The sequence below is a fragment of the Amphiura filiformis genome, chromosome 3 (genome assembly GCF_039555335.1).
Source record: "Amphiura filiformis chromosome 3, Afil_fr2py, whole genome shotgun sequence".
NCBI classification, from domain to species: Eukaryota; Metazoa; Echinodermata; class Ophiuroidea; order Amphilepidida; family Amphiuridae; genus Amphiura; species Amphiura filiformis.
This window is the reverse complement of record NC_092630.1, coordinates 71,783,198-71,794,878: the sequence shown is the minus strand read 5'-3', so window position 1 is coordinate 71,794,878 and position 11,681 is coordinate 71,783,198. Positions and strand designations below refer to the sequence as shown.

General features: G+C 39.3%; 1 protein-coding gene across 1 annotated transcript in view; it reads left to right on the top strand.

Annotated features, from left to right (window-relative positions):
* Positions 1-258: 258 nt before the first annotated feature.
* The window catches only part of LOC140149065 (uncharacterized), a 28,737-nt gene continuing 17,314 nt past the window's right edge, over positions 259-11,681 (top strand). The window contains exon 1 of the mRNA XM_072171220.1: positions 259-431. The gene's annotated coding sequence lies outside the window, so the exon portion shown is untranslated. The remainder of the gene's footprint in view (positions 432-11,681) is intronic.

Sequence of the window (11,681 nt, the reverse complement as noted above, 5' to 3'; positions counted from 1 at the left end):
CGTGGTTACTGCGCTGTTATCGCCCGCGTTAAATGCAACATGTTCCGTAGACGCGAACATGTCTGCTTGTTTGCGTCCAGGTATGCGTCCTTGTCAAATTCGTTGCTAAGCAGTGTCGGCTTCACTACGCGAGTCAAAGTCATAGGTCTAGGTTCTCGTTTGTCTGGGGGTGAATTAGTGTTGCGCCCCCTCATCGCTCAGTCAAAGATGATCATGATGCTATTTATAGAAACGCCATCACTGGGAATTCCCCATGCTGTGCCCATGTGTGCAGGCCTGCATGTGTGATTTGCTCGACATCATCGGAAAAGATATTTTCATGTCATGCCGAGTAAATATTGGAGCTCCTCTTCCAATATCTGTGCCTCAATACATAAACACTTTTTGTTCTCCTTACTTAATACGCCGGTACTATTTGGGATAAAATAGCGGTAAGTTTAAGGCTAAAGTGCGTATTTCATATCCATGATCAACAACAACATATCATGGGTGCCGAATTTTGCACCATTGATTGACAACATCAATACCATCATACATTGTCACGTCATGTGAATGTAATTGTGATTTTTCAGAACTTAAGTTTTTAAGGGATCTGGAATGAGAGTTTTGAGCGTTTCGACAGTATTTTTTGTGGGACATTAGAGCATATAAAATTATGCTTCCGTCAATTGCAAGCCCGGCTACCAGGGACCCGGACACTGTACCCGGAACTGTCACCCTGAAATAGTATGTCCCCGGTACCCGGGACTGTACCCGGGATGTACAATCAGTCGTCCCGGTAGCGGGGCCATGAAAATACTTAAATTTTGGATTTGCTGATTAAAAACATTGAAAATTAATACAGCACTTTGAAACCCGGCTGGCATGGGCGGGGACAGTACCGGGGGTTTCACCCACAATTTGTGCCCGGTACCCGGGACAATACCCGGGGCATAGTGGGGATTATTACAATCTCCCCGCTACGTCCCCGCTGTGCCCGGGTCCCTGGTAGCCGGGCTTGCAATTGATGGAAGCATTATCAGACATATCGAATTGCATTCTGAATACGAAGAATGTCTTTCTGATATCAAATCATTTTCATATTTTGAAATTCACGATAGGCCCCTATAATACATTGTTATGACAAATTATTAAAAATTTGGTATGTTTCAAATTTTGATATTATAAAAGTCTTCGAAGTAAATTATATATTCTTATTAGTGTATGTAGCTGGGAGGAAAAGCTGCCGATCAATTGAAAATTTTGACCTTTCATATTGAAGACATGGATTTTTTTCCCAAAAAGACCTAATTTTTTTTGGTGTTTTTGGAAAAAAATCCATATCTTCAATACGAAAGGTCAACATTTTCAATTGATCGTCGGCTTTTCATCCCACCTAGTACATACACTTTAAGTATAAATCATCAGATTTATAAAGTTTACTTCGAGTACTATAGTTAAATAATATCAAAAATATCAAAATTGTTTAATCATTTGCCATAAAATGTGTATTACATTGCGAATTTCAAAAAATCCAAATTATTTGATATCAGAAGGACATTCTTCGTATTCAGAATGCAATTCGATATGTCTGATGTGCTCAAATGTCCCACAATAAATACTGTCCAAACGTTCATACCCCATCCCTTAAGGGTTTGAATTATTAAGGGTTTGAATTATTTAGCATCTATAATAAATTACAGATAATTCACAATTCGTGATAAAAACTTGAACGGTGGTGATGCAACTCCCTGATGCAACTGCAAATTTCACTTTTGCAAACCTAATCATTCACCAAGTTACGCTGCATATTCACCTCATTTTTATTCAATCTTAGTGATTAAAGTCTAAAAATGAGCAAAAATACCTTAAAAATATCCAGGGACCTCAAAATAGTGAGCATCAGTTACTATGTCCACCAGGGGCGGATTTAGAGGGGGGTGAACCCGGCGCACGCCCCCTCTAATTTTTGCAAAGCGGCGTCTGACTATGTGTATTTTTGCAGAGCGGCGCCTGACTTTGTGTGGGCGGCAGTGGCTTGGCGCCCCCTCTATTGAAAATTCCTGGATCCGCCCCTGTCCACCTAACAAAGTTATCACATCAAAAAAAAAAAAAAAATTGTGTGTCTTCGTGTATCAACATGCCGCGTCAAACAAAAAAAAGCGTATCATTTAGCTGGCGTAATTTGACATTATCAACACGCTGCCTCTAAAGCAAGTGGGAATCACAGGAAAATCAAAATGAGTGAGGAGATTGCATGGGTGCCATGGGTTGGCGATATTAATTTGCGATGCATGGGTGACCATCAAACTTTGCGAACATGGCAAAAATGCAAATTCATAGCCGTTGTAAATTTTTTGAGCATTGGATCTACTTATACTGACTTAAAAATTGTACATTTTATGTTTCACATTCACAAATTTTTTAGCAGTTGACTAGGAAGAAGTACCGGTACTAAAACCATGATACTAGGGACAGATAAGAGGCAGAGCGGATAAGAAGGAGAAGAGGGAGAAGAGGGATGTAAGCTAAAGGGGGAACAGAAGAAAGAACGGAGGGATAGGGGACAACACGGGAGGGGGGGTAACAACGAAGAATTTGATTAAAATGAATTAAATGATCCACATCAGATCAATCGGTAATAAATTAGAGAGTTGGTAAAATTGTTGGCAATAAAAACTCGGAGGGTGGTGATGCATTTGTAAAATTGCATTTATTTACGAACCGCGAAAGACGGGTGACCGCTAGTATTTTTAGTTTTTAGGTTAGGATTAGTCGATCAGCATACATATCATATGATATGTCACATATTATGTGTACATCAATATCAAAACGATGCACTTGTCAGCAAAAATCAAAAAAGTTTCCTTATGAGACTCACACCACAGTGTCATCGCCCTGATATCTTAGGTTGAATCCACAGCCACGCATGGCCATTTTGTTTCGACCTGTTTAATAGTTTTGAGACGCATAATGGGCCGAGGGACATCAGACTATTTAAAGTCTATTGACAATAGCTTGGTGACTGACCTCTGCTCTGTAGATGTCAGTGAGCATGGTATATGTCATGACGTCATCTGCTTTTAGACTGCCTCCACCAGTGGCCTACGCTGTATAGTGATGTGCGCCCTTAAGGTGCAAGCGTTGGATTGCGCATGCGCACTACTCAATAAATGGCCGACATTTATGGCTGACCTCGTGACATGAAATACTCATCTTCTTCTATATTTATTGACTAATGTTCCCTAGAACATATCGTTACATGGTGTCAAGAACCGGGATTTAATCGTGCCATCAAACCGCTAAATCGCAACTGGAAGTGTGGGCTTAATTGCATCTCAAAGTGTCTCTCAAACGCACTTTTCGCAATGTGGGCTTTCGCAATTCGCAAATCGTCTGCGAATTCAACACACTCGCCACGCACTGCCAATGATCTGCTGTGGGCAAGCGACAATCTCGATCGCGATGGTGATCCTTGATCAACTTAATGGTTTAGTGTTTGCGTATTAAGGTTCAGTTGTACAAGTAGTGTATGTAAATCTGTATTATAACTCTAGTTTAAGCTTTCTAAAGAGCCATCCATGATATTATCAATTCAAGTCTAGTCATGCAAGTTGAATTGTCAATCGAATCAAGTTCAACATGTCAGAGTCATAAACGAAATGAATCGAAAGCATATTTAGCTTCAATCAATTTAAGTCTCCAGACACGTGTCAAAGTCCATCAAGTTGTTCAAAATTGAGATTAATATGTCTACTCAAGTCAAACTAGTGTCATGTCAATGTGTGATTTGCAAAGTGTTCATGAATGAAATGTACATGTATTACAGTCAATCACAATATTCATGAAAGAATTTGTTACATGTTGATAATGATACTAACAATAACAACATGTTTAAGCCTCAAGAAACGTGTGTAATTGAGCAGGATGCAATTTTCTAAAGTAAAAGTTACAAGTCGATAACTTATCATCCTGTCAACGCCACAAGTCAAGTGATATTTTTGTCAACGTCACAAGTCAAGTGATATTTTTGTCAACGTCACAAGTCAAGTGATATTTTTGTCAACGTCACAAGTCAAGTGATATTTTTGTCAACGTCACAAGTCAAGTGATATTTTTGTCAATGTCACAAGTCAAGTGATATTTTGACAACGTCACAAGTCACATGATATTTTTGTAAACGTCACAAGTCAAGTGATTTTTTTTGTCAACCGTCAAAGAACTTTCTGATTGCAAGTCAAGTGATATTTTTGTGAATTTGCAAACTGCGTACATAAAGTACAATCTATGTCTATGAAATTCTATGCCATATTTGGGTCAAATTGTTCAAGTTCAAATTTTGGATACAATTTGTCATTTTTCTGAGATGAATGCTTAATTAATATCATTGTTTGCAAATAGAGATACATTGTTGTTGTTGTTCACGATCGAAAGAAGAAAAAAAAATACAATTTGTCTCTATTTCTCTGCAAATTGCATATTTTGTGAATTGTTCAAGGTTATTATAATTGTCAAGGTTATTATAATTGTCAATTTGATATACTTGCATACAGTCTATTGTTCAAAAAGTGAAAGATTGTTCAAAGGTGTGAAACAATACAACTTTTGTCAATTTGTATGCTTACATGAGTATCATTGTGTACATTCTATGTATATACATTGTTCAAAAAAAGTGAAAAATTGTTCAAAGGTGTGAAACAATACAACTTTTGCCAATTTGTATGCTTACATGAGTATTATTGTATACATAATCTATATTTCTAGTTATTCAAAGTTGTAACACAAGCCCTGTATCATGGCTGATGCTGAGGCTAATACCAGTCCTTTTACCCTACCTGTTCCCCTGCCAAAATTAAATCTAGAGGGCAATTTAAAAGATAATTGGCTCAAATTTAGACAGTTGTGGGACAGTTATGAAATAATCACAGATCTGCCAAAACGGGGTGAAAAAGTACGTTTAGCCAATTTCATCATGGCCATTGGTATTGATGCCTTAGACATCCACAACAATTTGCCCTATGTCAATGAAGGTGATAAAGAGAAATTGGATGAAATACTCAAATTATGGGAAGCCCACTGTAAGGGTCAGACTAATGTTACATTTGAAAGGAGCCAATTCAATATGTGTGTACAAGGAGATGATACATTTGATGTGTTTCTATTGAAATTGAAAACATTGGCTGTTACCTGTGAATTTGGAGCACAAAAGGATGCGCTTATCAAAGATCGCATTGTGTGTGGTGTTACAGATCGTCGAGTAAGACAAAAGCTGATGAATACAGCAAAACTCAATTTGGAACAAGCTATCTCTACATGCAGAACAAATGAAGCTACAAAATCACAGCTACAGGCAATGACCAATGAAAGTGTTAGTGCTGTCAAGAGTGACTACAATTACAAAGAGGAAAGAAGTACTCAAGAGTCAGAAAAGTGTAAACATTGTGGACATAAATCAAGTCAAAAAGGGTTTACAGATCAGTGTAAATTTTGCGGAGGCAAACATGAGTTGTCTAAATATCAATGCCCCGCTTATGGTCAAACATGTAAAACCTGTGGTAGAGTTGGTCACTTTTCTAAGGTATATGCCGTAATAGATACAAAACACCTGACCATGAGAGTAATAAATACAAAAAACCTGACCATGAGAGATCCAAATACAAAAAATCTGACCATGAGAGAAAATACAAATCAAGTGGTAGACCCAAGAAAAGTTATAGGTCCTCTCATGCAGTGAGTGAAACAAATGAATACACAGATTCTGAAACCGAACAGGAATCGGATGAATATGAAGTATTGTGTGTTAATCTGTTATCCAAAAACAGTGATGACAAAATAATGGCTGCATTTAAAATCAAAGGTGGTGATTCAGTACAAATGCAAGTAGATTGTGGTGCTACATGTAATGTTATTCCACAAAAATACGTACACAGAAAAATCAAGGTCAAAACTTGTAAAACCAAGCTATCATTGTATGACAAAACAGTGGTCTCAGTGCTAGGTACATGTAAACTTCCAATCAGAAACAAAAGAAATGGTTGTAAATACATGGTTAAGTTTCATGTTGTTCAGGGATCACACTTCATTCCATTAATTGGCAAGCGCGCAGCAGAGCAAATGAATCTGATAACGGTACACTATGAAAACATCGCAGCAGTCGCTACTTCGACTTCCAAACTCGCATCAAAGGAGAGTGTCAAAGAGACTTATGCTGATGTCTTCAATGGACTTGGACAAATGCCTGGTGTAGTGCATTTGGACATACATGTAGATGATACAGTCCAACCAGTTATCATGCCACCGCGGAAAGTCCCAATCGCTGTAAAACCAAAACTGCGAGAAGAACTAGATCGCTTGCTAGAGCAAGATGTAATCTGCAAGGTTACAGAATCGACTGACTGGGTGTCAGCACTAGTCACTGTGCAGAAACCTAATGGAAAGATACGGGTTTGCATTGACCCAAAGCCCCTGAATAATGCACTGAAGCGAAGGCATTACCCTTTACCTGTTGTTGAAGATATTCTACCAGATATGACTGATGTTAAGATATTTTCTAAGGCAGATTTGAAAGATGGGTTTTTGCAATGCCAACTAGATGAAGAAAGTTCATATTTGACCACATTCCAAACGCCATGGGGTCGCTACCGCTATCGTCGAATGCCTTTCGGTATAAAACCGCAACCTTGCCCGTTTCCTAGACAGATGCCGACAAATGAACATTAAACTGAACTATGACAAGTTTGAACTGAGATGTGAGCAGATTGCTTTCATGGGTCATATTCTGACTAATGACGGTTTAAAGCCTGATCCCAAGAAAGTGCATGCAATCACCAACATGCCTAAACCTGAAGATGTCCCTGGTGTGCAAAGATATGTAGGCATGGTGAAGTACTTGTCTAAGTTTCTGCCTGACTTATCAAACGTCAGCGCACCGATCAGACAGCTCACGCACAAAGATACGCCATGGAATTGGACATCTGAACATGACAAAGCATTTGAGCGTATAAAAGAACTTGTGACATCCACTCCTGTGTTAAGCTACTTTGATCCGTCCATTCCAACTGAAGCTCAAGGTGATGCGTCCGAGAAAGGATTAGGATTTGTCCTCTTGCAAAACGATCATCCTATCACATACGCAAGTCGCAAGCGCTGACAGACGCGGAAGTTAACTATGCGCAGATTGAGAAGGAGTTACTGTCGCTAGTGTTCGGGCTGGAACGCAATCATCAGTATACCGTGACGGACGACCAATACTGTTGTGGACAGATCACAAACCTCTTGTGAACATTAATCGCAAGCCACTGACATCTGCTCCAAAGAGACTGCAGAACCTTATCATAAGACTTAACAATTACGATGTAGAGATACGCTATATGCCCGGAAAGGATCTAGTGTTAGCTGACACGCCATGAAAGCATATGTGCTTGATGCAGAGCAGTCGCCCGCAGAGCAAGAGACAGAGTGTATCAATATTACAGACGCGCTTGACATATCAGACAAAACGCTGACAGAAATCCAAGAAGCAACATCAAAGGATCAAGCGTTCAAGCATATCACAGACTACATACAGCATGGATGGCCCAGAAGTGTTCGCGATTGTACCATGGACACGCATAGCGTATTTTGCCATTCGCAATGAACTTACATATCAAGATGGCATCATCTTCAAAGGTCAACGCTGCTTGATTCGCGACAACTAAGACCATCCATACGCAGTAAACTACACGCAGCCCACACCGGTATACAAAGCACGCCACGCTTTGCACGCGAGACTGTATTTTGGCCAGGTATCACAGCTGAATTGAAGGACTTAGTTGCTAAGTGTGAAACTTGTAACATGTATTCCAGCAGCCAGCCAAAAGAACCAATGATCAAACATCCCCTCCCTGATCGCCCGTGGGAAGAGATCGCGTGTGACATTTTTACACTCGACGGAGATGACTACCTCCTAACAATTGACTATTACTCAGACTATTTTGAAATAGATCGCCTGACCAAGAAAGACTCAAATAAGATCATACCATTGCTGAAGCAACATTTCTCATGACACGGAGTTCCTGACAAACTCTTCTCCGACAATGGTCCACCATTCAGTGGAAACCAATTCAAGGAATTTGCACAAGCATACAACATAACCCATAATACAAGTTCGCCTATTTACCCCCAGAGTAATGGCAAGGTAGAAAATGGTCTAAAAACAGCAAAAAAGCTGATGAGAAAAGCCAAAACAAGCAATGGAGACCTACATATGAATCTGCTAATATGGCGCAACACGCCGACAGAGGGCCTCGACAGCTCTCCATCACAGAGACTATTCTCCAGAAGAACAAAGACTAACTTGCCTACTGCAAAATCTCTACTTCAGCCAAAAGTAGTAGATGATGTAAAAGTCAAAAAAGAGCAAAGCAAAACTAAACAAGAGAACAATTACAATAGAGGATCAAAAGCATTAGAACCTCTAAGAACAGGAGACACTGTAAGAATCAAACCAGTTACAGGAAACAAGTGGGACAAAGCAAAAGTAATTTCTGCATCGGGTTTTAGGTCCTATAGAGTGCTCACGGAAAATAGCCCGCGTGTACAGACGAAACCGAAGACATCTAAGAAAAACTGCAGAAATCTTCCAAGAAGATGCCGCATGGATGATACGCCAGACGCGAACTCATCTGACGCTACCAAAATACCCACTGCTAAGCCAAATGTGACAATCCAAGAGCCAACAAGCGAATTACGTCGCAGTAACAAAGAGCGAAAGATACCCAAGTACCTGGAACAATATGAATGCTCATAAAAAAAAAATAAAGGACAAAGACAATCAAGAACAAAGACTACAAATGTTTGAAATTATATGTTTTAAGTGTTGAAATTACATGTATGTTTAACAAGTGACAAGTGATCACAAGTGTTTCCAAATTATGGTTTTCATATCTCAAGATCATATGTTTTGAAACTTATGTTTAAGCAATTTGGCAATTTTGGAAATGTTTAATACATGTAAAATAAGTACATGTAATCACAAATGTTTTGGAAATCAAAGAAAAATGTGATAAGTAATCACCAATGTTTGGAAAGTTCAGAAATGTGATAAGCAATCACAAAAGTTTTTGAATTCTTTAAATTTGTGGCAAGAAACCACACATGTTTAGAAAATGTTAAGTAAAGTGAAAAGGAATCACATGTTGTGTGTAGACCTTACCAAGTGGTTAAGGTACCAATAGTGTTTAAAATGTTTGTTCTAGTTCAAAGTGCTGAGCACTTACTGTTGTTTATTCAAAGTGTATGGTTAAAGCACTTACTGTTGAAGGTTGTGAAAAAGGCAGGATGTCAAATAACTGCAAATTTGAAAGGTTTGCAATGTTGCCAGGTAAGAAAACAAAAATGGTATTTGTTTATCTGTACTAGATCCAGTGTACATGTATTTCAGCAGGTGCAAATAATCAGTGTACAAGTGAAGTTTATCAAGCAGAGTTGAAAGCAATACTTTTGTTTTAAAACAGGAAAGATGTATAGTGATGTGCGCCCTTAAGGTGCAAGCGTTGATTGCGATGCGCACTACTCAATAAATGGCCGACATTTATGGCTGACCTCGTGACATGAAATACTCATCTTCTTCTATATTTATTGACTCAATTATTGACTCTAATGTTCCCTAGAACATATCGTTACATACGCTGCGCTATAGTACCGTGTATCTTCCGTGACCCGAGTGTTTACGAATGAGGGCAGCTGTCATTTTTTTTGTTTGGCACATAAAAAATCAGAATTTTTGTCAGTTTTTGAGTTCAGAACGCACGGTTCTTTCTCAATAAGCAAGGTAACGACTATCATATTCTTTCAACACGTATATATTCAAGTGCAACCGAAGCGCGTAGCGCGAGGCTATGCCCCTCAGGATATTCGTCGGTTCCAAAGGCAAAATGTTTAGGTTTTTTCACAATGCCCTCCAAATAATCGATGCACAGTTATTAACCTCTAATTTTAATGTTTTTAAATGTCCAAAGTGAAATATAATACGGCACTATACATTTTTTCTTGAAAGTTGCTACATGAATATGCTAATATCAGCATGAGATGCATTTAGGGGGATGGTTAAGTCCACTTTTTACACAGGTCTACATTTCCGAAAATCCAAACGCCTGGATGCCATTAATTACAGCTGCCCACACAGTAAATTACTTTCCCTAATTCGAGAGCAAAAACAAATTAAATTGCCCACCAAGTAAATTATCCAATTTACCTCCCTGAGTTTCGCTGACTTGCCAAGTTGTGAAGATTTTTGAGAAGTATATCTATGTTCAGCTCATCGACTTCATTGTTAACCACCAGATTATCTCCTGTGAGCAGCATGGTTTCCAAAAACAGTGCTCCTGCCTCACTCAACTCCTTGAGTGTCTTCATGATTGGATCAGAGCCTGCAATGATAGAACCGGCGAGGTGTTGATGCTATTTACCTTGACTTCAGTAAAGCATTCGACTCGTAGTGCCCCACAAGCGTTTGCTCTACAAACTGTGACACCTTGGTATTCATGGCCATGTTCTTTCATGGATTGAAAGTTTTTTGAGTCATAGGAGACAAAGAGTTGGTCTAAGAAATGGTGTGTCATCATGGAAGAGCATCACCAGCAGAGTGCCTCAAGGCTCCATCTTGGGACCAGTGTTATTCCTTCTCTACATTAATGACATTCCAGATTCAGTTGCTACTATTGCAAAAATATTTGCAGTTGACACAAATTATATCATGAGATTTCAAACATTGCTGATTGTGACACCCTGCAACTGGACCTAAATTCACTTGCCGTGTGGTCAAAGTTATGGTTGCTTGATTTCAATGCAGAGGAATGTGTAGTGCTCCGTATCAGATCAGCTTTAAGGTACCACTACTTGTTGAATGGAGTCTACTTGCAGGAAGTTGATTGCCAAAAAGACCTTGGTGTTACTGTTAGTAACACACTTACCCCAATCAAGCACATCCAAGATATTGTGCTCATCAGAAGATAGCCATCTTCCGCATGTGCTGTACCAGTTTCAATGAAGACAAAGTTTCCATCTTATTCAAGTATCTCATTCGCCCAGCCCTGGAATATGATCCTCAGCTTGGAGTCTGTTTACTAAAGAAAATATTTTAGCTTTAGAGAAGGAGCAGAAGGTGTTTACTCCTATGAAAGGAAGATCACTACAGGAGAGGAAGTTGAAAACTGAACTTGTCAACCTACAAGTATGTCCATGGGCTGTATAAATTTTTCTCCCTCCCCTACTAAGAATTAAGAGGTCATTCCAAAAATCCCTTTGTCAGGTGCACAAGAACTAAATTGTCAGACCACTTTTTTGCAAATATAGTGGTTATGAATTGGAACAGTTTGCCAGATGATCTTGTCTCTGCACCCACCCTGGCATCCAGCGGCGTAGCGTCATAGGGGCAGGGGGGCAATCGATCTCAAAATTTAGAAAATCCCATAGGAAAATTCCCGAAAAAATGGCTTGTGCCCCCCAATCAGACCGGTGCCCCCCAATCATGGTTGGTGCCCCCCAATATGATGACCCACGCTTTGTATTGAAGTGGGGTGTATAGTATACCAAGATGGCCCTTCACATTAAATTCTATATAGTTTACTGTTTAAGATTTTGAATAAGGCATGATTTTCTTTATTTTGAAACAAGTGGTCACAGACCAATTTCAACAGTACATTTGGCACTGCGGATTTAAT